Source organism: Bubalus bubalis, chromosome 4 (assembly GCF_019923935.1).
Source record: "Bubalus bubalis isolate 160015118507 breed Murrah chromosome 4, NDDB_SH_1, whole genome shotgun sequence".
NCBI classification, from domain to species: Eukaryota; Metazoa; Chordata; class Mammalia; order Artiodactyla; family Bovidae; genus Bubalus; species Bubalus bubalis.
The window spans coordinates 120065689-120090110 of NC_059160.1; the positions used below are offsets into that span (position 1 = coordinate 120065689).

General features: G+C 36.9%; 1 pseudogene; it reads left to right on the forward strand.

Annotated features, from left to right (window-relative positions):
* Window positions 1–200: 200 nt before the first annotated feature.
* On the forward strand, window positions 201–1130 carry LOC102392289 (annotated as a pseudogene).
* The last annotated feature ends 23292 nt before the right edge of the window (window positions 1131–24422 follow it).

Here is a 24422-nt window from a genome sequence, read left to right on the forward strand (position 1 = left end):
TATTGTATTAAATATTGTTCAAAATATGCTGCTCTTAATATCAAATAATAGATTGCTTATAGTAAATTTTCTGTGCCCTACATCTTTGCCCAATGTACAATAATCCAAAACTTTAAATATGAAATTAAAGATGTATTATGTTCTTTATTGTTTTAGATGAACTGAATTTCTGTTGTGTCCTCCAAACTGTACACAACTTCATGGAAACCCAAAACAATGTCACAGAATTTGTTTTCATAGGGTTGTGGGAAAATAAGAAAATAGAGTTACTGTTCCTCTTCTTGTTCCTGCTCTGTTATCTGGCTGTCTTAATGGGGAATTTCATCATCTTTCTCACCATCACCTGCAGCCATCTAATGCAACAACTGATGTACTACTTCCTTTGTCACCTCTCCTTCATGGATTTCAGCTACACCTCCACTGTGGTCCCCAGGCTAATCAGGGACTTAGCTGCAGCATGAAGAAACATTTCCTATAACAATTTTATGACCCAGCTCTTCACTGCCCACTTGCTGGCAGGTGTGGAAATATTCATCTTGGTGTTCATGGGTTTTGATCGCTATATCGCCATTGTCAAGCCCCTGCACTACATGATCATCATGAACAGACAGAGGTGTGACATGTTGATGGTCCTGGCCTGGGCTGTGGGTTTTTGGCATTCTATTGCTTTACTTCTCATGGTACTCAAATTACCTTTCTGTGGTCCTAATCAGATAGATCACTACCTATGTGATGTGAAGCCTCTTTTAAAACTGGTGTGCAAAGATATTCATGTTGTGAGTATCTTAGTGATTGAAAATTCAGGAATGGTGGTGGTTGTCATATTTCTTGTTCTAGTAGCTTCTTATATAGTCATATTATATAACCTTAGAACACATTCTTCTGCAGAGCAAAAAAAATCTCTCTCAACATGTAGTTCTCACATAACAGTTGTAGTTTTATTCTTTGTGCCCTGTATCTATACTTACATTCTACCTGCAGGGAGCAAGAACAAGGACAAGGACATCGCTGTGTTTTACACTGTGATTGCCCCCATGCTGAACCCTCTCATCTACACCCTGAGAAACATGGAGATGAAAATCACCATGAGGAAGGTATGGGCTAAAGTGGCACATTCAGATTTAAAGTAAATAGGGTGATACTCATTATGATTTAGAATTCATGTCTCATCTCTAGGACCTGTGTCCTTTGAGGTATTAGAAGAAAACATATACCATTTCTTTGAGGAATTGAAATAAATGTCTTCCGGCATTCAGTTCAGTCCCTCAGTCATGTCCAACTCTTTGCAACCCCATGGACTGCAGCACACCAGGCTTCCCTGTCCATCACCAACTCCTGGAGTTTAGTCAAACTCATGTTCATTGAGTCGATGATGCCATCCAACCATCTCATCCTCTGCTGTCTACTTCTCCTCCTGCCTTCAATCTTTCCCAGCATCAGGGTCTTTTCCAATGAGTCAGTTCTTCACATCAGGTGGCCAAAGTTTTGGAGTTCCAGATTCATCATCAATCCTTCCAATGAATATTCAGGATTTGTTTTCTTTAGGATGGACTGGTTGGAGCTCCTTGATGTCCAAGAGACTCTCAAGAGTCTTCTCCAACACCACAGCTCGAAAGCATAAATTTTTGGCACTCATATTTCTTTATAGTCCATCTCTCATGCCTGACATTAGGTTAGCCAATGAAGCATGCTACTGTGATTCAGACTACAATATGCACTTTAAAGAACCCAGCTAGTTTCGTGTGTGAGCACTGGAGGAATGCAAGAATTGTCCTTCTAAAACTCATCTCTTATTGTATGACTGACCTGCCCAATAATTCCTGAGGAACCTATTTTCCTTGGAATAAAATCCAACCTTCTCACTCATACATTAGAAAATTAGGTATAACTATCTAATTTCATAAGTCATCACATTGAAAGAAATTATGGAGTTACAAAGAGACTGGGTAGTCAAGGAAACCTGGATGACTTCTCAATTTGTTTGGTTTTATGCCTTTGTCTTGGAAATTTGTTCTAATTATATTGTTTTTGAAAATGAATATCTATGAAATGAGATAATATTATGCTTCATAAAATTAAATATTAATTGGGCCACCATCAGTTAAATTTTGCTTGGGGTATGGCTACAAGAAACTCATACTAGGTGCTTTGCACCAGATTTGGCAATAATAAACTCATAGTAGATTCTTTCTTGTTTCTTCATCTTTTACCCCTCAATTCCCTCTCATTAGAAGCTTTTATCCAGCTACACTGGGACCCTTACATTCTCTAAACTGACCCTAAAATCTGGCAATCCATGACTGTTTTTCTTCTATTTTCTCTGACTAGGATCCCTCCACTCTTATGTTTTAGGGTTCATGTCATAAATATTATTCACATTTCAGATATTATCTTATTCAGGAATATTTTGCAGATCTATAAATAAACCAGTAATGGACAGAAATGGTAGGAACCTAACAGAAACAGAAGATATTAAAAAGAGATGACAAGAATATACAGAGAGAACAGTACAAAAAAGTTCTTCATGACCCAGATAATCATGATGGCGTGATCATTCATCTAGAGCCAGACATCCTGGAATGTGAAGTCAAGTGGGCCTTAGGAAGCATCACTACAAACAAAGCTAGTGGAGGTGATGGAATTCCAGTTGAGCTATTCCAAATCCTGAAAGATGATGCTGTGAAAGTGCTGCATTCAATATGCCAGCAAATTTGGAACACTCAGCAATGGCGACAGGACTGGAAAAGGTCAGTTTTCATTCCAATCCCAAAGAACGGCAATGCCAAAGAATTCTCAAACTACTGCACAATTTCACTCATCTCACACGCTAGTAAAATAATGCTCAAAATTCTCCAAGTAGGCTTCAGCAATACATGAACTGTGAACTTCCAAATGTTCAAGCTGGTTTTAGAACAGTCAAAGGAACCAGAGATTAAATTGCCAACATCTGTTGGATTATCAAAAAAGCAAGAGAGTTCCAGAAAAACATCTATTTCTGCTTTACTGACTATGCCAAAGCCTTTGACTGTGTGGATCACAATAAACTGTGGAAAATTCTGAAGGAGATAGGAATAGCAGACCACCTCACCTGCCTCTTGAGAAACCTGTATACAGGTCAGGAAGCAACAGTCAGAACTGGACATAGAACAGACTAGTTCCAAATAGGAAAAGGAGTATGTCAAGGCTGTATATTGTCACCCTGCTTATTTAACTTATATGCAGAGTACATCATGAGAAATGCTGGGCTAGAGAAAGCAGAAGCTGGAATCAAGATTGCTGGAAGAAATATCAATAATCTCAGATATGAAGATGAAACCACCCTTATGGCAGAAAGTGAAGAAGAACTAAAGGGCCTCTTGATGAAAGTGAAAAAGGAGAGGAGAGTGAAAAAGTTGGCTTAAAGCTCAACATTCAGAAAACAAAGATCATGGCATCTGGTCCCATCACTTCATGGGAAATAGATGGGGAAACAGTGGAAACAGTGTCAGACTTTATTTTGGGGGGCTCAAAAATACTGCAGATGGTGACTGCAGCCATGAAATTAAAAGATGCTTACTCCTTGGAAGGAAAGTTATGACCAAGCTAGACAGCATATTAAAAATCAGAGACATCACTTTGTCAACAAAGGCCTGTCTAGTCAAGGCTATGTTTTTTTCCAGTGGTCATGTATGGATGTTGGAGTTGGACTGTGAAGGAAGCTGGGTGCCAAAGAATTGATGCTTTTGAGCTGTGATGTTGGAGAAGACTCTTGAGAGTCCCTTGGACTGCAAGGAGATCCAACCAGTCCATCCTAAAGGATACCAGTCCTGGGTGTTCATTGGAAGGACTGATGTTGAAGCTGAAATTCCAATACTTTGGCCACCTGATGTGAAGAGTTGACTCATTGGAAAAGACTGGGATACTGGGAAAGATTGAGGGCAGGAGAAGCGGACAACAGAGGATGAGATGGTTGGAAGGCATCACCGACTCAATGGACATGGTTTTGGGTGGCCTCTGGGAGTAGGTGATGGACAGAGAGGCCTGGCGTGCTGCAGTCCATGGGGTCGCAAAGAGACGGACACGACTGAGTGACTGAATTGAACTGAAATAGACCAGAAGTATTTCCTTTTTGCTTTTCTTTTCCTTTTATTGGTTTTTAGCTGTACTTTTACTGTATATGAAATAATCCAAACCCCATACTACTTTGTGTGTGTGTGTGTGTGTGTGAATTGCATTTTCCCTGTTAGACTGAGGCAAAAATTATATGTCTTTCTATTTATTTGTACCCCTGAAGTTTTTCATAATAAATCCGAGACAAATTAAGCTGTAATTTAACATTTATGAAATTAAATTCAAAGACTCTGTATTTTCCTTTTAATATGAATGTATATATTGTTCTCTTGTATATAAAATTCCCCTTATTTATTAATAATATATCAGAAAGACTAAATATTAGCATAAATCCCACGATATATCAGATAGGGAATGCAGAAGAAACTATATTTCCCCCCATTATTTGTTTTTGGCATTTATGTGGAAGATAATTGCCCATAGGTGTCCATAGGTTCATTTCTGTGCTGTCTGTTATGTTCCATTGATCCATATGTCTGTTTTTGTATCAATACCATGCATTTCATGTACTGTTGCTTTGAATATTGTATGAAGAGTGGAATTGTGATACCTTCAGGGTTTTTTTTGCTTTTGTTTTTGTTCAAGTTTGCTTTGTTAATTTGGGGTCTTTTGGTTTCATATGAATTTTAGAATTATTTGTTCTAGTTCTGTAAAAATTTCATTGGTATTTTGATAGGAATTGTACTATATTTCTAGATTATATTGAATATTATAGACATTTTAACAATATTAATTATTCTAATCCAAGAGCCTGTGATGTGTTTTCATTTATTTGCATTTTCTACAATTTCTCCCATCATTTTCTCTTTCTTTTCTTTTTCAGAGTGTAGGCTTTTTACTTTCTTCATTAAGTTTATTACTAGATAGTTTATTCTTTTTGATGTGATTTTAACCAGGAATTAAAAAATATATATTGTCCCTCTTTGTTAATTCATTATTAGTGTATAGACATTCAACAGGTATATACAAATCTTAAATCTGGTAACTTTTGCTAGTTCATTTTTCTAATATTTTAAAGGTAGAGACTTTGGAGTTTTCTATATAAAGTTATGTCATCTGCAAAGAGTGACTTTTACTTCTTCACTTTAAGTGTGGATAGCTTTTATTTCTTCTTCTAGTCTGATTGTTGTGTGGGACTTCAAACACTATGTTAAATAGAAGTGGTGAGAGTGGGCAGGCTTGTTTCATTTCTGATTTAGCAAAAAGACTCTCCGTTTTCACCATTGAGCATGATGTTTCCTATGGGTTTGTCATAAATGACTTTCATTATGTAATGAGATGTAATGGATCAGTGAATTATAAGCAAATATATTTTAATTATAATTTTATTAAAAACATTGCACTTAGGGGTCAAATCATGTACTGATATTGATTCTGTGGTACTGGAGAAGTTGAAATCTAAAATTAATGTAACGTTTACAATTTCTGATAGAACTTTCATATATACATTCCCTAGAGTCATTGAGAAATGAATTGTGCAACAACAACAGCAACAAAAAATACGAGTATGTAGGTTATGTTTTAAAGTAGTTTCTGGGTCAACTGTCCTGACTTCCCTTAGGGGGAAAAATAATAATAGTAATTAGTGTAGACAGAGGAAGAAGCAAAAATTCAGACTAACGTATATTATACCTACTGACCAGATTTTAAAAACATTCTGCATAAAACTTGAGGAACTAAATTAAAATGTGTAAATATTCACCCACTCCTACTTATCTAAAACTGATAAGTGAATGGAAGTCAAAACCAAAGACCTTACCTTATACACTTAGGAAAAAAGTAAATAAAATCAGCAAAAGACAAATGTGATCTAGAAAAGAACAAGCAAACTGACTGCAAAATACATTTGTTTGCACATGGATGCTTATATCAACTTCATTTATGACTGCCAAACCTTGAAGCATCTAAGATGCCCTTCAGTAAATAAAGTGAAAGAGTTATGTCCCATTCTTTGCAATCCCATGGACTATAGCCTGCCAGGCTCCTCTATCCATGGGATTTTCCAGGCAAGAGTACTAGAGTGGGTTGCAATTCCCTTCTCCAGGGAATCTTCTGAACACAGGTATCCCACATTACAGGCAGATTCTTCATTGGCTGAGGCACCAGGGAAGCCCAAAACCGTGGCACATTTAGACAATGTAATACACCTCAGTATTAAAAAGAAATGAGCTACCAAGCCATGAGAAGATAGGGTGGACACATAAATGAATATTGTTAGGTAAAAGATTAAAAAAAAAATGAGTCTCTAGAAGTTAAGTGACTAGTTCAAACAGCTAGTAAATAGGAGAAAAACAATTGAGTGCTTTCTGAGAGTGAATAATAAAACGGATTCTGATTAGTTTGGTAATTACTTTATGTTCTTCTTAACATAACAGTAAAGTAAGTAAAGTAAAGTCGCTCAGTCGTGTCCGAATCTTTGCGACCCCATGAACTGTAGCCTACCAGACTCCTTTGTCCATGGGATTTTCCAGGCAATAGTCCTGGAGTGGATTGCCATTTCCTTCTTCAGGGGATCTTCCCAACCCAGGGATCAAACCCGGGTCTCCCACATTGTAGACAGACGCTTTACCTTCTGAGCCACCAGGGAAGTCCAGATTAACACAATAGAGGTAATGCCATTTATGTCATTATTGTGAGATGGAATTATAAATTTGAAGCATGAAATAATCTCTCAGTAAACTATTGTTATTATTACTTTCTACTACTTAAGATATTATAAAATTTGATTTTCTGAAGTCTTATATACTTGAAAGAAACCATTAACATATGGATTTCAGTATGAAGTAAGAGATTAAATACCTGAACTTTAGGGTGTACTTTTGGGGCTGAGCGTATATGATCTGTGAAAATGAAGTGGCATAAGAGAAAAACAAAACGGTCAGCAGAATAGAAGCTCTGCTAAGATAGGCAATGTCCACAGCTCCAGGGACGTGACCTTGGACAGCAAGGTGGGAGGCTTTTTGTGAAGCTCTGTTTAGAAATGCCTCTGGGAACACGATTTCTTAGAATATTCAAAGGCTAATTAATTCTTACATTGTCATATAAGTCACATTCTGTTCTTCTCAACCAAATTTCCCTTAGGCATAGACATAAAATAAATGACTCTATGACTCCCATGATTGAAAATGTTTGTTTGCTTGTGTGAGAATTGCAGAATACTTGTTTTATTTATTTGTTTTAATCTGAAGATCCATTGGTTCCATCACTGACTCACACTCTACTCCCTGGGCAAATATATACAATTTTCTAAGACTCTGCAAAGTGAGTGTCTCAGGAAGAAACTATTCCTGATTCAACCTAAAAATTCATTGTACAGCCACTTAGATGTGATGATCAATGAATTAGTGAAATAACCATTTCACTTTTTAAAAAGAATATTTGAACAAGTGTGCCTTATACATCATTTAAATCTATTCTCTTTAGTTTAAATTTTGATTACCATAAAATTATTTGGCTAACTTTAGTGTTAGTAGTACATTATTCACAAGTAGAATCCCAGTTGAGTTAGAGTTATAAAATATTCTATCCATAATGAATTGCATTGAGTCTTATTTTGATTCTCTTATATTTTCCTCTTTCCTCCGTATTCTTATCAAAGGATATCCCAGTTTATGCTTGTATATCTCCATTGACTAATAATTTCCTAGCTTCAAAATCCTTGCCATCCTGAAATGGGATAGAGTCATTCAATTCAATTAAGGTAATTTTATAGGAAACCATATTCTGATACAACTAGGAGAAAATTTGAACTTATGGCATAAAATTTACTTTAACTATAATAACAACTATTCTTATAATTTAAGCAGCAAAATGAAAAAAGAATGCTGAATTTTTGTGAAATGATACTAAAGAAATAAAAATAATTATTTAACTATATTTTTGTAGTGCAGAGAAAATTGTGACTTAGTAATTAGTGTTAAGAAATGCCCTAAGATAACCAATATCTTACAGTAATTTCATTTTTATTAACAGACTATCAAAATTAAAACTACTTCATAAATCTGTGCTGTGATATTTCTTTCATCTTTATTGTATTTTTTAATGAAATGCATATATGGCAATTTCAGAAACTGCTCACTCAAAAAATACAGTAAGGAAAACTAAACTAGCACATCATACCCATGTATGACACTGGGGTATTTCAAATTATTTCTTACCTTATTCATTGTATTCTGAGTTTTTGTAGTAGCATATTAAATCTATACATATAGACAATGTGTTTTTAAGAGGTGAGCAATGTTCACAAATCATAGGGAAGTGGAGAAAATTAATTCTATTTACTGACTGAGCTCCATATTAAAAATATATGCTATATAGGGAAAATATTTAATAAAATTGATGAGAAAAAAATGTTTGGATAGATTTACAGTGATTGCAAAAGCTGGCTACAGAATCTTCAGCATTTTCTCAGATCTCTCTAGCTTGGGAAATTTGATTTTTTCATGTTTATTTTTCCCCTTTGCTCTTCTCATACCTGTCTCAAGAATTCCTTAATTTGACATTGTATTTTGACTGTGAGATATATATATATATATATATATATATATATATATATATATATTCTTTCTTTCTTTCTTTGAAATGCTTAATTTATAGGAAATGGTAGGTGGTGGGTAGTGGGAAGTGGATGTTTACTAAATTTGAGTAAAATTATTTTGTCAATTCTTAAAATGAAAGTGAAAGTGTTAGTCATTCAGTTGTGTCTGACTCTTTGCAAACCCATAGACTGTAGCCCACCATGCTCCTCTGCCCATGGAATTCTCCAGACCAGAATACTGAAGTGGGTAGCCATTCCCTTCTCCAGGGGATCTTCTTGACCCAGGGATTGGAACTAGGTCTCCAGTATTCCAGGCAGATTCTTTACCATCTGAGCTACCAAAGAAGCTCTCTTAAAATATCAGACTAATATTAAATAAGCATCCTTAATTACTGAAATGTAAATTCTCTAGTATCTTATAGCTAATTTTCTAATTCTCTCTTTTGGACTTCCAATCTTATTCTAGTGTGCTCTTAATGACATAAACTAATAGGAAGTCATCTGCTAAAGGAAAAATATTGTGAAATTTTATTCCCAGCATCTCAGAGAACATTTAAAGGTCGATTATTGAGCTGAGGCTAATAAGTACATGAGTACAACATTTAACTCCTTTTGCTACTGTTTATAAACACTCCTCTATGTTAAATTTGGACCTCCTTACAAAAACCAATAGTATCTCTATGCTTTTACCAAACAAGATGTTTCTACAAAGATAGTCTCCATCTTTCTCTCCCAAAAAGGAAATACAAATCCTGAACATTCTGGACAATGCTAGTTTCTCTTCTAGTTCAGGTTGCAATCTTTATTGAATAATCTGTAACACTAAGAATAGATTGTAAAATTAATAATCCAAACTTAAAAACTAAAATAGAAGTATGTAACTAAATGTATGAAAGTTATGCAATACTGAATTAGCCCTTGTTTCTGTGATTGGGATCAAGAATTTAGACATAGTGAAGATGGCTTATCTTTGCTCTGTGATGTCTGGGGTTGCAGCTTAGAAAATTCATAAGTTCATTAACTGGCAGCTGAAATTGCTTATCACCTTAAATTACATGCCTGAAAGTTGATGCTGGCTGTGAACTAGGACCTCAGCTGAGATGTTGGCCATAAAAATCTGTATCTGTCTTGTATGTGTGGGTTTTTGATGGACTAGTTTGGTTTCTGTACAGTATGGAACCTGAAAAAAAAATTATTTCATGCCTTTTATTCTATGGTTTCTAAAGTTAAACATTCAGTGAAACCAAATGTCACGAACTGGAATAGACCTACACATCTAGACATCTTGTGGTCTATACAAACTAGACAATCAAATGCATTGGCGGAAGTTTTCCTTTTGGAAATATTCATGTTTGAGGCTGTAATGCTATAATAGTCCATGTTCAGTCAGTGCCAAATTTTCTTGTAGAACTAAATGCAAACAGATGCAATCACGTTTCCTCCTCTGCCAACTCCCCATAAGATCACAGTTGTGGACTGAGGGAAAATAAATGATTTGGCAAGAGTTTCATGAACATTTCTTTTCTTTTTAATTTTTTTTAATTTTTTATTTTTTAATCTTTTTTTTTTTTTAATTTTAAACTTTACAATATTGTTTTAGTTTTGCCAAACATCGAAATGAATCCGCCACAGGTATACCCGTGCTCCCCATCCTGAACCCTCCTCCCTCCTCCCTCCCTGTACCCTCCTTCTGGGTCATCCCAGTGCACCAGCCCCAAGCATCCAGTATCGTGCATCAAACCTGGACTGGCAACTCGTTTCATACATGATATTATACATGTTTCAATGCCATTCTCCCAAATCTCCCCACCCTCTCCCTCTCCCACAGAGTCCATAAGACTGATCTATACATCAGTGTCTCTTTTGCTGTCTCGTACTCAGGGTTATTGTTAACATCTTCCTAAATTCCATATATATGCGTTAGTATACTGTATTGGTGTTTTTCTTTCTGGCTTACTTCACTCTGTATAATAGGCTCCAGTTTGATCCACCTCATTAGAACTGATTCAAATGTATTCTTTTTAATGGCTGAGTAATACTCCATTGTGTATATGTACCACCGCTTTCTTATCCATTCATCTGCTGATGGACATCTAGGTTGCTTCCATGTCCTGGCTATTATAAACAGTGCTGCGATGAACATTGGGATACACGTGTCTCTTTCCCTTCTGGTTTCCTCAGTGTGTATGCCCAGCAGTGGGATTGCTGGATCATAAGGCAGTTCTATTTCCAGTTTTTTAAGGAATCTCCACACTGTTCTCCATAGTGGCTGTACTAGTTTGCATTCCCACCAACAGTGTAAGAGGGTTCCCTTTTCTCCACACCCTCTCCAGCATTTATTGCTTGTAGTCTTTTGGATCACAGCCATTCTGACTGGCGTGAAATGGTACCTCATAGTGGTTTTGATTTGCATTTCTCAGATAATGAGTGATGTTGAGCATCTTTTCATGTGTTTGTTAGCCATCTGTATGTCTTCTTTGGAGAAATGTCTATTTAGTTCTTTGGCCCATTTTTTGATTGGGTCATTTATTTTTCTGGAGTTGAGCTGTAGGAGTTGCTTGTATATTTTTGAGATTAGTTGTTTGTCAGTTGCTTCATTTGCTATTATTTTCTCCCATTCTGAAGGCTGCCTTTTCACCTTGCTAATAGTTTCCTTTGTTGTGCAGAAGCTTTTAAGTTTAATTAGGTCCCATTTGTTTATTTTTGCTTTTATTTTTTATTTTTTTTAATTTTATTTTATTTTTAAACTTTACATAATTGTATTAGTTTTGCCAAATATCAAAATGAATCTGCCACAGGTATACATGTGTTCCCCATCCTGAACCCTTCTCCCTCCTCCCTCCCCATTCCATCCCTCTGGGTCGTCCCAGTGCACCAGCCCCAAGCATCCAGTATCGTGCATCGAACCTGGACTGGCAACTCGTTTCATACATGATATTTTACATGTTTCAATGCCATTCTCCCAAATCTTCCCACCCTCTCCCTCTCTCACAGAGTCCATAAGACTGTTCTATATTTCCAATATTCTGGGAGGTGGGTCATAGAGGATCCTGCTGTGATGTATGTCAGAGAGTGTTTTGCCTATGTTCTCCTCTAAGAGTTTTATAGTTTCTGGTCTTACGTTTAGATCTTTAATCCATTTGGAGTTTATTTTTGTGTATGGTGTCAGAAAGTGTTCTACTTTCATTCTTTTACAAGTGGTTGACCAGATTTCCTAGCACCACTTGTTAAAGAGATTGTCTTTAATCCATTGTATATTCTTTCCTCCTTTGTCAAAGATAAGGTGTCCATATGTGTGTGGATTTATCTCTGGGCTTTCTATTTTGTTCCATTGATCAATATTTCTGTCTTTGTGCCTTGATTTCTGTCTTGATAACTGTGGCTTTGTAATAGAGCCTGAAGTCAGGTAGGTTGATTCCTCCAGTTCCATTCTTCTTTCTCAAGATAGCTTTGGCTATTCGAGGTTTTTTGTATTTCCATACAAATTGTGAAATTATTTGTTCTAGCTCTGTGGAGAATACCATTGGTAGCTTGATAGGGATTGCATTGAATTTATAAATTGCTTTGGGTAGTATACTCATTTTCACTATATTGATTCTTCCAATCCATGAACATGGTATATTTCTCCATCTATTAGTGTCCTCTTTGATTTCTTTCACCAGTGTTTTATAGTTTTCTATATAGGTCTTTAGTTTCTTTTTTTTTTAATTTTATTTTATTTTTAAACTTTACATAACTGTATTAGTTTTGCAGGTAGATATATTCCTAAGTATTTTATTCTTTCTGTTGCAATGGTGAATGGAATTGTTTCCTTAATTTCTCTTTCTGTTTTCTCATTATTAGTGTATAGGAATGCAAGGGATTTCTGTGTGTTGATTTTATATCCTGCAACTTTACTATAGTCATTGATTAGCTCTAGTAATTTTCTGGTGGAGTCTTTAGGGTTTTCTATGTAGAGGATCATGTCATCTGCAAATAGTGAGAGTTTTACTTCTTTTCCAATGTGGATCCCTTTTATTTCTTTTTCTGCTCTGATTGCTGTGGCCCAAACTTCCAAAACTATGTTGAATAGTAACGGTGAAAGTGGGCACCCATGTCTTGTTCCTGACTTTAGAGGAAATGCTTTCAATTTTTCACCATTGAGGATGTTTGTTGTGGATTTGTCATATATAGCTTTTATTATGTTGAAGCTTGTTCCTTCTATTTCTGCTTTCTGGAGAGTTTTTATCATAAATGGATGTTGAATTTTGTCAAAGGCTTTCTCTGCATCTAATTGAGATAACCATATGGTTTTTATTTTTCAATTTGTTAATGTGGTGTATTACATTGATTGATTTGTGGATACTGAAGAATCCCTGCATCCTTGGGAGAAAGCCCACTTGGTCATGGTGTATGATCTTTTTAATGTGTTGTTGGATTCTGATTGCTAGAATTTTGTTAAGGATTTTTGCATCTATGTTCATCAGTGATATTGGCCTGTAGTTTTCTTTTTTTGTGGGATCTTTGTTAGGTTTTGGTATTAGGGTGATGGTGGCCTCATAAAATGAGTTTGGAAGTTTACCTTCCTCTGCAATTTTCTGGAAGAGTTTGAGCAGGATAGGTGTTAGCTCTTCTCTAAATTTTTGGTAGAATTCAGCTGTGAAGCCTTCTGGACCTGGGCTTTTGTTTGCTGGAAGATTTTTGATTACAGTTTCAATTTCCATGCTTGTGATGGGTCTGTTAAGATTTTCTATGTCTTCCTGATCGAGTTTTGGAAACTTGTACTTTTCTAAGAATTTGTCCATTTCTTCCAGGTTGTCCATTTTATTGGCATATAATTGTTGATAGTACTCTCTTATGATCCTTTGTATTTCTGTGTTGTCTGTTGTGATCTCTCCATTTTCATTTCTAATTTTATTGATTTGATTTTTCTCCCTTTGTTTCTTGATGAGTCTGGCTAATGGTTTGTCAATTTTATTTATCCTTTCAAAGAACCAGCTTTTGGCTTTGATTTTTGCTATGGTCTCTTTTGTTTCTTTTGCATTTATTTTTGCCCTAATTTTTAAGATTTCTTTCCCTCTGCTAACCCTGGGGTTCTTCATTTCTTCCTTTTCTAGTTGCTTTAGGTGTAGAGTTAGGTTATTTATTTGACTTTTTTTCTTGTTTCTTGAGGTATGCCTGTATTGCTATGAACTTTCCCCTTAGGACTGCTTTTAAAGTGTCCCATAGGTTTGGGGTTGTTGTGTTTTCATTTTCATTCGTTTCTATGCAAATTTTGATTTCTTTTTTGATTTCTTCTGTGATTTGTTGGTTATTCAGCAGCGTGTTTTTTAGCCTCCATATGTTGGAATTTTTAATAGTTTTTCTCCTGTAATTGAGATCTAATCTTACTGCATTGTGGTCAGAAAAGATGCTTGGAATGATTTCTATTTTTTTGAATTTACCAAGGCTAGCTTTATGGCCCAGGATGTGATCTGTCCTGGAGAAGGTTCCATGTGCGCTTGAGAAAAAGGTGAAATTCATTGTTTTGGGATGAAATGTCCTATAGATAACAATTAGGTCTAACTGGTCTATTGCATCATTTAAAGTTTGTGTTTCCTTGTTAATTTTCTGTTTAGTTGATCTATCCATAGGTGTGAGTGGGGTATTAAAGTCTCCCACTATTATTGTGTTATTGCTAATTTCTCCTTTCATACTTGTTAGCATTTGTATTACATATTGCGGTGCTCCCGTGTTGGGATCATATATTTTTATAATTGTTATATCTTCTTCTTGGATTGATCCTTTGGTCATTATGTAGTGTCCATCCTTGTCTCTTTACACAGCCTTTGTTTTAAGGTCTATTTTATCTGATATTATTGCTATGCCTGCTTTCTTTTGGTCCCTATTTGCATGGAAAATTTTTTTCCAGCCCTTCACTTTCGGTCTGCATGTGTCCCCTGTTTTGAGGTGGGTCTCTTGTAGACAACATATGTAGGGGTCTTGTTTTTGTATCCATTCAGGCAGTCTTTGTCTTTGGTTGGGGCATTCAACCCATTTACGTTTAAGGTAATTACTGATAAGTATGACCCCGTTGCCATTTACTTTATTGTTTGGGGTTCAATTTTATACACCGTTTTTGTGTTTCCTGTCTAGAGAATATCCTTTAGTATTTGTTGGAGAGCTGGTTTGGTGGTGCTGAATTCTCTCATCTTTTGCTTGTCTGAAAAGCTTTTGATTTCTCTTTCATATTTGAATGAGATCCTTGCTGGGTACAATAATCTGGGCTGTAGGTTACTTTCTTTCATCACTTTAAGTATCTCTTGCCATTCCCTCCTGGCTTGAAGAGTTTCTATTGAAAGATCAGCTGTTATCCTTATGGGAATTCCCTTGTGTGTTATTTGTTGTTTTAGCCTTACTGCTTTTAATATTTGTTCTTTGCGTTTGATCTTTTTTAATTTGATTAATATGTGTCTTGGGTGTTTCACTTGGGTTTATCCTGTTTGGGACTCTCTGGGTTTCTTGGACTTGGGTGATTATTTCCTTCCCCATTTTAGGGAAGTTTTCAACTATTATCTCTTCAAGTATTTTCTCATGGTCTTTCTTTTTGTCTTCTTCTTCTGGGACCCCTATGATTGGAATGTTGTAGCGTTTAATATTGTCCTGGAGGTCTCTGAGATTGTCCTCATTTCTTTTAATTCGTTTTTCTTTTATCCTCTCTGATTCATTTATTTCTACCATTCTATCTTCTAATTCACTAATCCTATCTTCTGCCTCTATTATTCTACTATTTGTTGCCTCCAGAGTGTTTTTAATTTCATTTATTGCATTATTCATTATATATTGACTCTCTTTTATTTCTTCTAGGTCCTTGTTAAACCTTTCTTGCATCTTCTCAATCCTTGTCTCCAGGCTATTTATCTATGATTCCATTTTGATTTCAAGATTTTGGATCAATTTCACTATCATTATTCGGAATTCATTATCAGGTAGATTCCCTATCTCTTCCTCTTTGGTTTGGTTTGGTGGACATTTATCCTGTTCCTTTATCTGCTGGGTATTCCTCTGTATCTTTATCTTATTTAAATTGCTGAGTTTGAGGTGTCCTTTCTGTATTCTGGCAGTTTGTGGAGTTCTCTTTATTGTGGCGTTTCCTCGCTCTGTGTGGGTTTGTACAGGTGGTTTGTCAAGGTTTCTTGGTTAGGGAAGCTTGTGTCGGTGTTCTGGTGGGTGGAGCTGTATTTCTTCTCTCTGGAGTGCAATGATATGTCCAGTAATGAGTTATGGGATGTCTATGGTTTTGGGGTGACTGGGCTGCCTGTATCTTGGAGCTCAAGGCTGTATTCCTTGTTGCTGGAGAATTTGCTTGGTATGTCTTGCCCTGAAACTTGTTGGCCCTTGTGTGGTAGTTGGTTTCAGTTCTGGTATGGAGGCATTTGATGAGCTCCTGTCAATTAATGTTCCTTGGAATCAGGAGCTCCCTGGAGTCAGGGTTTGGACTTAAGCCTCCTGCTTCCAGTTATCAGTCTTATTTTTACCGTAGTTTCAGAGCTTCTCCTTCTATACAGCACCGTTGATAAAACATCTACATTAAAGATGAAAAGTTTCTCTACCATGAGGGTTACCCAGAGAGGTTCATAGCATTATATGGAGAAGGGAAGAGGGAGGAGGGAGTTAGAGGTGACCCGAATGAAATGAGGTGGAATCAATAGAGGAGAGAGTGGGCTAGCCAGTAATCTCTTCCTTATGTGCACTCCACAACTGGACCTCTCAGAGTTGTTCACGGAGTTATACAGAGAAGAGAAGAAGGAGGAAGGTGACAGAGGTGGCCAGGAGGAATAAAAGGGGGAATGAAAAGGAGAGAGACAGATCCATCCAGTAATCAGTTCCCTAAGTGTTCTCCACCGTCCGGAACACACATAAATTCACAGAGTTGGGTAGAGTAGATAGGGGTTAGGGAGGAGACATAGGCGGCCTGGTGGAGAAAAAGGAGAGTCCAAAGGGAGAGAGAGCAGTTAAGCCAGTAATCCTGCTCCCTAGTGAAAAGTGGGTACTGAAGTTTGGGTTCTCAAAGGTACAAAATTGGTAACAAATACATAAAAGCAAAAATTAAAATCTAGAGTAGAGTTTGGAATTTCAAATACCATGTTAAAGAAAAGAAGAAGGAAAAGAAAGAGAAAAAATGAACAAACAAAAACAAACAAGGTCGCAAAAATTATAAAGAAAATACAGGTACAAAATTGATAACAAATACCAAAAAGCAAAAGTTAAAAATCTAGAGTAGAGTTTGGAATTTCAAAAATACAATGTTAAAAAAAGAAGAAGAAAAAGAAAGAGAGAGAAAAACAAACAAACAAGAACAAACAAAGTCGCATAATTTATAAAGAAAATACAGGTACAAAATTGATAACAAATACCAAAAAGCATAAATTAAAAATCTAGAGTAGAGTTTGGAATTTCAGATATACAATGTTATTTAAAAGAAGAAGAGAAAGAAACAGAGAAAAAGAAAAAGAAAAAAAGGGTCACAGAAATTATAAAAAAAAAACAAAAACTATAGGTACAAAACTGATAACAAATACCAAAAAGCTAAAATTAAAAATCTAGAGTAGAGTTTGGAATTTCAAAAATACAATGTTAAAGAAAAGAAGGAAAAAAAAGCCAAAAAAATTATAAAAAATATATATATGAAGTTTGCTTAAAAAATATAGGGTTTTTTTTTTTTTTTTTGCAAAGTAATCAGTTATAAAAGTGAAAATTAAAGGAATAATAGAGGACTTAAAATTTTTTAAAAAAAATTAAAAAAAAAGAATGATCGTAAAAATATATCTAGGATTTTCTCCGGTTTTGTTGTGAGTATTGTGGTTTCAGTTCATTTTTGGCTAGTTCCTTGGTCCGACTTATATTTCTCAAGATCTATAGGCCCCTTCCTATGTAGTTGGTACTAACCACAGGGTTTTAATCTATTGCCTGTAGCTTCCAAGGCGGTTCCCTCTGTTATAGCTTCTTCTGTTTTCTGGTCTCTTCAGTGTCTGGTTTCTGCCCTGACACAAAGGGGACGGTGGAGGACACTTTTTTTTTTTCCTTAGGCTCACTTGTTCAGTTGCGCTGAGGGGAGGGAGGGAGGGATGCTGCAAACAAATAACACTGGCGTGTGCTCGCAGTGCCTCAGCCACACTGGGTCTACCCCTCCATTCATGGCGCGTGTAGCCTCCCTGCCCACGCTGCTCAAGCTCTAGGTTGCTCCGCCGGGAACCATCCGTGGCCGGCCCTGGGCTGTCTGCACTTCCCAGGTCCAAGCCCCTCAGGTTCAGGCACTCGGGTAGTCCTCAGAGGCGCAGACTCTCGGTTGGGCCTGCGTTTTGTGCCCTTCCCAGATCTGAGCAGCTCAGGTGATGAGGTGTTTGGCATGCACGATTGCTGCGACTTATCGCCTCCCCGCCTCTCGGTTATCTAGGTGTGCACTGGCGCACCTTCTCAGGCAGATGTTGACCGTCCAGACCCCCAAGAAGTTTTAGTTAGCAAAGAAGCCTGCTTACAGTTTTATAGATAATGTCTCTCTGGGGCTGTGATTGTCCCCTTCCGGCTCTGGCTGCCTGTCACCGGAGGGGGATGGCCTGCCGCCGGCTATCTCTGTTCAGTCCTTTGTTCCGTGCAGGGGCCTGGCAGTGTCTTAGGTTAGGCCTGGCTTTTCGCGTGGTAGATATCCCAGAGTCTGGTTTGCTAGCCCAAATTATTTTGCTCAGATAGCGCTCGGAATATTCAGGCCAGATCCTTGCGATGCAGCCCGCGCCGCGCCTCCCTGCCCAGCCCCCGCTTGCTAATGGCGGATGCAGGCGTCTGCGCTGCTTCCCCACTGGGGGAGTTACCATAGGGCTCGCAATGTGTGGGTTTTAATTGTTTATTTATTTTTCCTCCCTGTTATGTTGCCCTCTGTGCTTCCAAGGCTCGGCACAGATTCGGCAGTGAGAAGGTTTCCTGGTGTTTGGAAACTTCTCTCTTTTTAAGACTCCCTTCCCGGGACGGAACTCCGTCCCTCCCTCTTTTGTCCCTTTTTTTGTCTTATATATTTTTTCCTACCTCCTTTCGAAGACTTGGGTTGCTTTTCTGGGTGCCTGATGTCCTCTACCAGCATTCAGAAGTTGTTCTGTGGAATTTACTCGGCATTTAAATGTTCTTTTGAAGAATTTGTGGGGGAGAAAGTGTTCTCCCCATCCTACTCCTCTGCCATATTAGCTCCTCCTGTCCTCATGAACATTTCTTAATCCAATGAGATTTGTTCAAACTTAACCTCTTAGATATCATTCTGACTTGATGGTATATTGCTGGCAATCACTGAGTATCTTCATAATGGTAAATTTATCACCTTGTTTTTCACTTGGGAGGGTATGTACTCTTTGTCTCAGAGACTTGAATCCTCTGACTTTGACATGAGCTTTTAGTCAAATTACTGAATCTGAAACAGGAGGTACAGTTGAAGTCATCATCTAAGTAATTTATGAACATCTGTTGCCAGTGTCCAACATATATCTATTCCGAAGCTAAACAAGTAAATTGAGAAGAAATGCTTCCTAATGTCTATTTTTTTTGTTGCTGCTGTTTTGTTTGTTTGTTTGTTTGTTATGGTGACCTTAATATATGCATGTCTACTAGAGATATGGTGTTATTTTGGTTACACTGTACTGGTAGGGAAACTATATTCCATGGGCTTACATTTGGGTATAATAAGAATAAAAAAAGAAAGAAAGGATTCTGTCATCAAAAATGTCTATTTTAGCTGTGCATTTAGGAACTGTGGAGATAAACATAGTGTGAGTCCTTGTTCCCATGGAGACCAATATATCACCTGGGACCACCTTATCTCTAGAAGTGAAGTGCTTTTATTTGAGGTCAACCAGGTTAGAATTCCAAGATTCTTATTGAAATAAAGAAGTCTATTTTTTGGAACTTACTGATCTATCATAAATTGTTGTTCACAGTAATTGAATCCCTCTTTACTATATTCTATAAACTTCTTGTTACAATATCTGCTGCTACCACCCCAAAGACCTAAACCAGTGGCATCATCAGTGAAGGTTATGCCCCTTAAACTTTATGGACTATTACAGAAACAGAAACAAATATTCTTTTAAATAATAAATAGGATTCACATGTGAAAATTTCTGTAGCAATGACAGAAATGAAAATTTCCAAAATTTCGGAAGGGTGAAACAGACAAAAATCTTCTTAAAAGACAAGAAAAGAGGACAGATTCAAAATAAAAACATATTAAAAATAAAAACAGATATAGAACTATAGAAATGAATCTGTGAAAATATGTCAGACTTCTTGATTTAACATATTGAGCTAAAAGATAATAACTATCAGACTAGACTTTTTTATATTTTAAAATATAAATTTAATTATTTTAATTAGAGGCTAATTACTTTATAATATTGTATTGATTTGGCCATACATTGACATGAATCCCCCACGGGTGTACATGTGTTCCCCTTCCTGAACCCCCCTCCCACATCCCTCCCTATACCATCCCTCTGGGTCATCCCAGTGCACCAGCACCGAGCACCCTATATCATGCATCAAACCTGGAATGCCAATTCATTTCACATATGATATTATACATGTTACAATGCCATTCTCCCAAATCATCCCACCCTCGCCCTCTCCCACAGAGTCCAAAAGACTGTTCTATACATCTGTGTCTCTTTTGCTCGCATACAGGGTGATCGTTACCATCTTTCTAAATTCCATATATATATATATATATATATATATATATATATATATACTGTATTGGCAGGGAAGGCAATGACACCCCACTCCAGTACTCTTGCCTGGAAAATCCCATGGATGGAGGAGCCTGGTAGGCTCCAGTCCATTGGGTTGCTAAGAGTCAGACATGACTGAGCAACTACCCTTTCACTTTTCACTTTCATGCTTTGGAGAAGGAAATGGAAACCCACTCCAATGTTCTTGCCTGGAGAATCCTAGGGACAGAGGAGCCTGGTGGGCTGCTGTCTGTGGGGTTGCACAGAGTTGGACACGACTGAAGCAACTTAGCAGCAGCAACAGCAGCATACTGTATTGGTGTTTTTCTTTCTGGCTTACTTCACTCTGTATAATAGGCTCCAGTTTCATCCAACTCATTAGAACTGATTCAAATGTATTCTTTTTAATGGCTGAGTAATATTCCATTGTGTATATGTACCACAGTTTTCTTTATTTTATGTTATATAAATTTATTTATTTTAATGGAGGTTAATTACTTTACAATATTGTATTGGTTTTGCCATACATCAACATGAATCTGCCACAAGTATACACGTGTTCCCCATCCTGAACCCCGCTCCTTCCTCCCTCCCGGTATCATCCCTCTGGGTCATCCTAGTGCACCAGCCCCAAGCAACCAGTATTATGCATCAAACTTGGACTGGCAATTCATTTCATATATGATATTATACATGTTCAAATGCCATTCTCCTAAATCATCCCACCCTCTCCCTCTCCCCCAGAGTCCAAAAGACTGTTCTACACATCTGTGTCTCTTTTGCAGTCTCACATACAGGGTTATTGTTACTATCTTTCTAAATTCCATATGTATACGATAGTATACTGTATTGGCGGAGAAGGCAATGGCACCCCACTCCAGTACTCTTGCTTGGAAAATCCCATGGATGGAGGAGCCTGGTAAGCTGCAGTCCATGGGGTCGCTGAGGGTCGGACATGACTGAGCAACTTCACTTTCACTTTTCACTTTCCTGCCTTGGAGAAGGAAATGGCAACCCACTCCAGTGTTCTTGCCTGGAGAATCCCAGGGACAGGGAAGCCTGGTGGGCTGCCATCTATGGGGTCGCGCAGAGTCAGACACGACTGAAGTGACTTAGCAGTAGCAGCAGCAAGATATCTCCACACTGTTATCCATCATGGCTGTACTATTTTGCATTCCCACCAACAGTGTAAGAGGGTTCCCTTTTCTCCACACCCTCTCCAGCATTTATTGCTTGTAGACTTTGGATTGCAGCCATTCTGACTGGCATGAAATGGTACCTCATTGTGGTTTTGATTTGCCTTTATCTGATAATGAATGATGTTGAGCATCTTTTCATGTGTTTGTTAGCCATATATATGTATTCTTTGTAGAAATGTGTTTAGTTCTTTGGCCGATTTTTTGATTAGGTTGTTTATTTTTCTGGAATTGAGCTGAAGGAATTGCTTGTATAGTTTTGAGATTAATGCTTTGTCAGTTGTTTTGTTTGCTATTATTTTCTCCCATTCTTAAGGCTGTCTTTTCACCTTGCTTATAGCTTCCTTTCTGGTGCAGAAGCTTTTAAGTTTAATTAGGTCCCATTTGTTTATTTTTGCTTTTATTTCCAATATTCTGGGAGGTGGGTCATAGAGGATCCTGCTGTGATGTATGTCAAAGAGTATTTTGCCTATGTTCTCTTCTAGGAGTTTTACAGTTTCTTGTCTTACATTTAGATCTTTAATCCATTTGAGTTTATTTTTGTGTATGGTGTTAGAAAGTGTTCTAGTTTCATTCTTTTACAAGTGGTTGACCAGGTTTTCCAGCACCATTTGTTAAAGATATGGTCTTTTCTCCATTGTATATTCTTGCCTCCTCTGGCAAAGATAAGGTGTTCATAGGCGCATGTATTTATCTCTGGGCTTTCTATTTTGTTCCATTGATCTATATTTCTGTATTTGTGCCAGTACCATACTGTTCTGATGACTGTGGCTTTGTAGTAGATCCTGAAGTCAGGCAGGTTGATTCCTCCAGTTCCATTCCTCTTTCTCAAGATTGCTTTGGGTATTCGAGTTTTTCTGTATTTCCATACAAATTGTGAAATTATTTGTTCTAGTTCTCTGAAAAATACCATTGGTAGCTTGATAGCGATTGCACTGAATCTATAGATTGCTTTGGGTAGTATACTCATTTTCACTATATTGATTCTTCTGATCCATGAACATGGTATAGTTTTCCATCTATTTGTGTCCTCTTTGATTTATTTCACCAGTGTTTTATAGTTTTCTATATATAGGTCTATTGTTTCTTTAGGTAGATATAATCCTAAGTATTTTATTCTTTTCTTTGCAATGGTGAATGGAATCGGTTTCTTAATTTCTCTTTCTGTTTTCTCATTGTTAGTGTATAGGAATGCAAGGGAGTTTTGTGTGTTGATTTTATATCCTGCAACTTCGCTATATTCGTTGATTAGCTCTTGTAATTTTCTGGTGGAGTCTTTAGGGTTTTCTGTGTAGAGGATCATGTCATCTGAAAATAGTGAGAATTTTACTTCTTCTTTTCCAATTTGGATCTCTTTTATTTATTTTTCTGCTCTGATTGCTGTGGCCAAAACTTCCAAAACTATGTTGAATAGTAGTGATGAAAGTGGGCAATCTTGTCTTGTCCCTGACTTTAGGGGGAATGCTTTCAATTTTTCACCATTGAGGATAATGTTTGCTGTGGGTTTGTCATATATAGCTTTTATTATGTTGAAGCTTGTTCCTTCTATTCCTGCTTTCTGGAGAGTTTTGATCATAAATGGATGTTCAATTTTGTCAAAGGCCTTATCTGCATCTATTGAGATAACCATATGGTTTTTATTTTTCAATTTGTTAATGTGGTATATTACACTGATTGATTTGCAGATATTGAAGAATCCTTGCATCCCTGAGATAAAGCCCACTTGGTCATGATGCATGATCTTTTTAATGTGTTGTTGAATTCTGTTTGCTAGGATTGTGTTAAGGACTTTTGTATCTATGTTCATCAGTGATATTGGCCTGTAGTTTTCTTTTTTTGTGGCATCTTTGTCAGGTTTTGGTATTAGGGTGATGATGGCCTCATAGAATGAGTTTGGAAGTTTACCTTCCTCTGAAATTTTCTGGAGGAGTTTGAGTAAGATAGGTGTTAGCTCTTCTCTAAATTTTTGGTAGAATTCAGCTGTGAATCCACCTGGACCTGGGGTTTTGTTTCCTGGAAGATTTCTGATTACAGTTTCAATTTCCATGCTTGTGATGGGTGTTAAGATTTTCTATTTCTTCCTGGTCCAGTTTTGGAAAGTTGTACTTTTCTAAGAATTTGTCCATTTCTTCCACGTTGTACATTTTATTGGCATATAATTGCTGATAGTACTATTTTATGATCCTTTGTATTTCTGTGTTGTTTGTTGTGATCTATCAATTTTCATTTCTAGTTTGTTGATTTGATTTTTCTCCCTTTGTTTCTTGATGAGTCTGGCTAATGGTTTGTCAATTGTATTTATCCTATCAAAGAACCAGCTTTTGGCTTTGTTGATATTGCTATGGTCTCTTTTGTTTCTTTTGCATTTATTTTTGCCCTAATTTTTAAGATTTCTTTCCCTCTACTAACCATGGGTTTCTTCATTTCTTCCTTTTCTAGTTGCTTTAGGTGTAGAGTTAGGTTATTTATTTGACTTTTTTCTTGTTTCTTGAAGTAAGCCTGTATTGCTATGAACCTTTCCCTTTGCAATGCTTTTACAGTGTCCTATAGTTTTTCAGTTGTGTTTTCATTTACATTCGTTTCTATGCATAGTTTTATTTTTTCTGTGTTTTGTTGGTTATTCAGTAGTGTGTTATTCAGCCTCCATAGGTTGGAATTTTTTTAATAGTTTTTCTCCTGTAATTGAGATTCAATCTTACTGCATTGTGGTCAGAAAAGATGCTTGGAATGATTTCAATTTTTTTTTTAATTTACCATGATTAGATTTATGGCCCAAGATGTGATCTACCCTGGAGAAGGTTCCATGTGTGCTTGAGAAAAAGGTGAAATTCATTGTTTTGGGGTGAAATGTCC